Source organism: Aplysia californica, unplaced genomic scaffold (assembly GCF_000002075.1).
Source record: "Aplysia californica isolate F4 #8 unplaced genomic scaffold, AplCal3.0 scaffold00592, whole genome shotgun sequence".
NCBI classification, from domain to species: Eukaryota; Metazoa; Mollusca; class Gastropoda; order Aplysiida; family Aplysiidae; genus Aplysia; species Aplysia californica.
Window position 1 is genome coordinate 343,683 of NW_004797862.1, and position 6,066 is coordinate 349,748.

Genomic DNA, 6,066 nt, shown 5'->3' on the forward strand with positions numbered 1-6,066 from the left:
TCTCTCTCTCTCTCTCTCTCTCTCTCTCTCTCTCTCTCTCTCTCTCTCTCTTGCCCTTGACAACGCATGGTTGAATCGAAATATTTTCACCTAAGGTTACAGTTGGTAATAGTAGTTGTAGGTTTGGGTTTTTTAAAGAGGGATAAAAAAAACACCTCAAATAAATGTCGAGTCCCCTTAATTCCCAGTGGAGCATAGGCCATCAACAATATTTCTCCAGGAAGCCTGTCCTGTACATCCTCTCCTAGCCGTTTCAATGATGTGCCCGCCTTTTCCACTTCCACTTGTACCGCTCGCCTCCATGTCATCTTTGGCCTCTGGTCAACAGGAGATTTCTCAGCTTCGTGGCTTCCTTTCGGCTTTCACCACCCTGCGTCATTCTACACTCCATGCTCTCTCCTCTCTTCGGTGATGAAGGTCCTCCATCTTTCAGAACTGGCGGTCGTGTTGGGGTTTTTTGTGTTGTTTAAGCTGTGTGTTTTTTTGTTTTTTTTTGTGTGTGTTTATTTACGGGAAAGGGCTGCTAATCCTTGGCCTAACCGACCTTAGTCGCCTTCAACGACATGCGCGGTACAGATACAGTGGTCCTATTCTTTGCTCCACTGTCTCTTGGACAAGGCCTCTGGAACTACACAGGTAACCTGAATATTTAAAGAAGCAATAACACTTGATGTATCATTCTTTTTTTTTTTAATCAAGAATTCACTTTTACAGTTGTCTTCTTTTTCCAGAGGGCACCCTTATCACAACTTGATGATGCGTTTTCTCCAGATAAGCCCATAATTGGACCGTGACAACTAGGCCTATCACGTGCCCCCGAGTGACCCTATCATGTTTGTGAGGCAGCGTGGTGGGGATCAGGCTCTTGTCAGTTTTTTTAGCACATAGAGTTATTGGTATCATCTTAAAGCTTGTTCATTTGTCCTTATTTGGATGCAAAAAAAAATATATTTATCTTGAATACAAGTCGAGATATGTGCGAAAGAAGGAGATGGGGTTCACCTATTTTCAGAGGTAAAATTGGTGAGAAAATGGCCTCCAAAGATTAGTTATATCCTTAGCTTAAGAGTCCGTGGTAACTAAAAATTTACATTTTTGTTACTTTAATCAACATTTTTCAGAAAAATCCGGACATAAATGAGTTTTTTAATGAGTAAGAAAAGTGTTGAGCCCAAAAAAAATTGAAAAAAATTCACAAACCTGCGGAAAAATGCCAATTTCTTCACTTTGATTATTTTGACGAGAGCCTGATTGCACCACGTTGCCTCACATTTAGTATCATTGTGCTCCCAAGCTCCTCTTCGTTCAAATCCCTAAATTATCAAGAATAAAAATTTCTATATTTTTAGCAGTTGAGCAACCATGTGCAGAACAGAGGACTCCTTTTCTTGCAAATTTTGAAATGTTTTGGACAAAACGAATCCCCGTTGCTAAAAAAAATAATACGACGTCAATACTATGTAGCAGAATGCCGCGCGATATGTAACCCCCAAACAGAATTTTACGATAACCGCTGTTTTTTCTTTCGATTCGACTGTCGTTTGGCTCTTTTTATCTATCACTCTTTTCACTGACAAAACCATGTGATTTGATTTTGTATTTGACGGGACTTGGTTCTGTTTCTGACCCCTCTTAATTTTATATATATATATGTGTATATATATTTATTTTTTTTATTTTATTTTTTTTGTAGGCCATAAAAAAGTCGGTAATCTGAGTTTCTCTCTTTGAACTTTCATATCAATGTGTAATGCGTTCTAAGAAGTTCTGTTCACTTTCATACTCACATGTTTTACTTCACGTTTACTTCCCGTGTTATCCTTACAGTTGCCATGTTGTGTGTCACTATTTTGTAAGGAGTGATAAAAAAAAAGAATGAGAGAGAGAGAGAGAGAGAGAGAGAGAGAGAGAGAGAGAGAGAGAGAAAGGGAGAGAAAGGGAGAGAAAGGGAGAGAAAGAGAAAGAGAGGTGTGGCCCAATTTATTGTCAAATATTTCCTGAATTATGGAAAGGGGACTCTCGTGGCCTACAGGTTAAGGTGTACGCCTGTCCTTCAAAAGATCCCAGGTTCGAATCCGGGCAGCGACGGAAACATTTTCTTCTCTTAAATTGTTGCCTTTCTCAACCGTTCCTCCTCTCTACGAATGTCCTGTCGCCTGCTTTCTTTTCCACTTTCTGCCCCAACCCCCTAACTAACTTTGCCCTCTCCTCTGGGCTCTTGGCTCTTTCTGCAGCCTTTCTACTGCTTGTTCTTGGCTCCTTATTACTGCTTTCTTTCTGCCACACCCCTGATCTTACGGTAGGTAAGATCTACACCTAGCCTTCTTGGACAAGGGCGAAAAATCTCGGAGGCCACGTGTGCAAGTTGCCCACGTTAAAGATACCTTAGTGGTCCAAAATCGATAAGAGTAGGCTTCGGCCGTCACCCCGGCAAAATTCAAAATTTCCTACCAACCAAAAATGTTTGGTGTGTCCCGCACGGTCATATGACCTTATGCAGTTGCGATCGCCGTAAAACACTTACCTCAAAAAACAGTTTTTAAAAATCCCTTAATAGGTACTACTGAAAAAACAAGTGGGTCGTTTCTATAGATTCTAAAAGGTTTCCAGCTGGGGCATTATCGCGTTTAAAAGCAAGTCTATCTTTTTTTTTCCCCTATCATCACACTATCTTTATTGAACTCATGTTTTGAGAACCTTAAAGCAAAAATAAAGTTTAGATCTACTGTTAAAATAATTTCTTGTAACAAGTTTGGCAACTAAAAAGTGTCATTGGTGAGCTGGGACGTAGACCATTATGCGTATGCAAAAAGTGTGTGAGAAGAGGGAAGTGTTGTTAAAAATCCCATTTTCTGCGTTACGGAGATTTATACTATTTTACATAAATGTATGATTTATTTTTTTAAATTTAGCCTCAATTGTTTGCAGAAACATAATAATATGATTAAGTTAAGACAAACTGATAGTGATACAAACTGCGGTGCAAAGTATGGATGACATTGATTCACAGGTTAAGGAGATATTTGAGAATAAGTTGCGTTACGAATTTTTGACTGCACTAGATCTAACAAAACAAATGTGAAGCGTGCTGACAAAATGAGTTACTTCTCGGATTCGAGACCTATTCAAGTAGATACATCTCGCTTATAGGTGAAGTTTTTTGTAATTTTTAAATATGAAATAATAAAAGGAATGTTATACTTAAAGAATATGGCATTAATAGAAAATCTACAAATTTGACCCTGGTGTCGATATTCGGCCAATATCTCCAATTGTGGATTGCGAGAAGTAACCAATTTTGTCAATACACCTCACAAATCAGTTCTTGGCCACTGCACGCAAAAGACACGAGTTCGGTTCCCAAAAAAAGAAAAAAATGGCGTGGGTTTCGTTTAAGTTCTGAAACCACGCCAGGGCCGCAGTCTACCGTAAGCCCCGCCCTATGGACAATGGTCTACTGCGGTCTGGACAGGTCAACCGTAGCGCAAGTCTCATCTGATTGGTCACGGTAACCACAGCGCTGAGGACATTTGGACCAATGGTGGTGGGAGGCGCTATACGATTATGGTGTGTGTGTGTGTGTGTGTGTGTGTGTGTGTGTGTGTGTGTGTGTGTGTGTGTCGAAAAATAAAAACCAGCAAATCAAATTATTCATTCTTTAGCATACATTAAAATTCAGCAATCCATAAGTGCAACAAAGAAATTTCATCTCTGTCGAATCCGAAATACATGATTCCCAGGGCTCAAAAGGGACCCACCCTCAAAATCGAAAATCTCAAAAGAAAGGCGTGGGGAATGTTGTTCCATTTTTGTTACAGCCATCCAAGCAGCTGCTGGCGGGCAAAGGGTAGTTCTCCCGAATTTCCCGATCAAGCTCAGCCTACATCTGTTCTATAGGATTGAGGTCTGGACTGTAAGTCTGTTGGGTGGCCAAACCATGCGGGTAATCCCCACCTGCTGCACGAAGGCGTTGACGCCCTGGACCTGTGCGGTGTGGCAATGTCGTCCCGGAGGACAGTAAGTAGCAGGCCCAATCTGCTGCAGCGCCGAGACGACCAGAGGTTGAATGATCTCTTGCAGATACTGCTGCCCTGTCGGGAATGCTTGACTGCCTTGCGTGAATGGTGGACAAATGCGCTTCTGACACTTCCATTGACATTCGCGAACTTGAACTGGTCGTTTTCTTTGATGTTTCTTTCTTTGGAGATTTTCGATTTTGAGGGTGGGTCCCTTTTGAGCGCTGGGAATTACTCATTTCGGTCTCGATTGTAGTGAAATTTCTTTTTTTGCACTAATGGATTGATGAATTAATATGTGTGTCAAAGAAGGCATAACTTGATTTCCTGGTTTTTATCTTGAGTGTACTTTTGTAAGTGGTCCTCAACTTTTTTGTGAAGACTGTACTATAAACTATAGTTAACATCTGTTCGTGTCACGACACGGTGGAAAAGCGGCTCGTCAATTTTTTGACATATGGAGCTATTGGTAACATCTTAAAGATTGTTCATTTGTGTGGCTTTAAATGAAAAAAAAAACATCCTCATATCTTAAATAGAAATCGGGACATTTTAGACTGAAGGAGGTAAGAGTCATCCGGTTTCTCAGGAAAAATAAGAGAAAAAATGGGCGTCAGAGTTTGGCAACTTTCAAAGCGTGAGAGTTCTTGCGAAACTATAAATATACGTTTTGGTCATTTGTGAGGTGTGCTGACAAAATTGGTTACTTCTCGCAATCCACAAATGGAGATATTGGCCAAAAATCGACACCAGGGTCAAATTTGTAGATTTTCTATTAATGCCATATTCTTTAAGTATAACATTCCTTTTATTATTTCATATTTTAAAATTACAAAAAACTTCACCTATAAGCGAGATGTATCTACTTGAATAGGTCTCGAATCCGAGAAGTAACTCATTTTGTCAGCACGCTTCACATTTTAATCAATGTTTTTCAGTAAAAGCCACACAGCAGCTTGTTACTAAATGGACGTAAAAGATGTTGAGTCAAAAAATGAAAATTCGACAAAAGTTGCTGAAAGGGAAGAAACATGTCGTTTTCTTCGATTTCCTTATTTGGATGAGCGCCTGGTGTTACCACGCTGCCTCACACATCCTTCTTACTCTAGGAGGACCAACATCCCACACTGCTGAACACAAGAAGACGTTCATTTTATGTTCTTTTGTGTGTGTGTGTGTGTGTGTGTGTGTGTGTGTGTGTGTGTGTGTGTGTGTGTGTGTGTGTATGTGTGTGTATGTGTGTGTGTGCACGTGTGTGTGTGTGTGTGTGTGTGTGTGTGCCTTTGTGTGTGTATGTGCAGGTGTGTTCGTAAATTTCTGCATGTGCTTCCATGCAAGTGGAAGTTTACCTGATTGTTATTGTATAACATCAAGCTTTTTGGTAATTTACACACGAATGCAATCAACCTCCATCTGCCCCCTTTTTTTTATAATGCAAATTCCATGCTGTCTGAACAATCCAATCCGAATGCTACTCTCAACATCCGCTCCTTAGTAATATATAAATTCAAGAAACTACGTATATCTGATGTAGTGGCCATGCGCATTACGTTGAACTCAAGAGAGGTGCGCTCAATCACCCCAAGTAAAGAATAATGTCAATCTATAACCTATTTTTGTCTCCTTTACGTTCTGTTGTGACAGGCTAAGTTAAATCAGCCCTCCTCCAAAAGGATCAGAGTAAGGTCCTTGGAACATGACACGTTTCCAATCATTCTGTGGGTACGTTACAGTGAGAGCTAGAGGGAAGCGCATAATGTAAACGGCGGTACCTGTAATTGTGAAGTCAAGTACTAGTAGTGCACTACTGCAAAATATCATGCCATACGAGTCGCCTCGGTAGACAATTGATCAGGCTACAAAACCGTGTGTCCTTGGGAAAGGCGCTTTACACAAAATTCCCATTCGGCTCGGTCCTTTCGGAGATATGAACGTTAAACTCGAAGGTCGCAAAGTGTTGATAAGGGCGTTAAACCTACTCCATTTCACCATTTTTTCACGCCTCACGAATGACGTACAGTCAGCTCAGTTGGCTTTCCACTGAACTCTA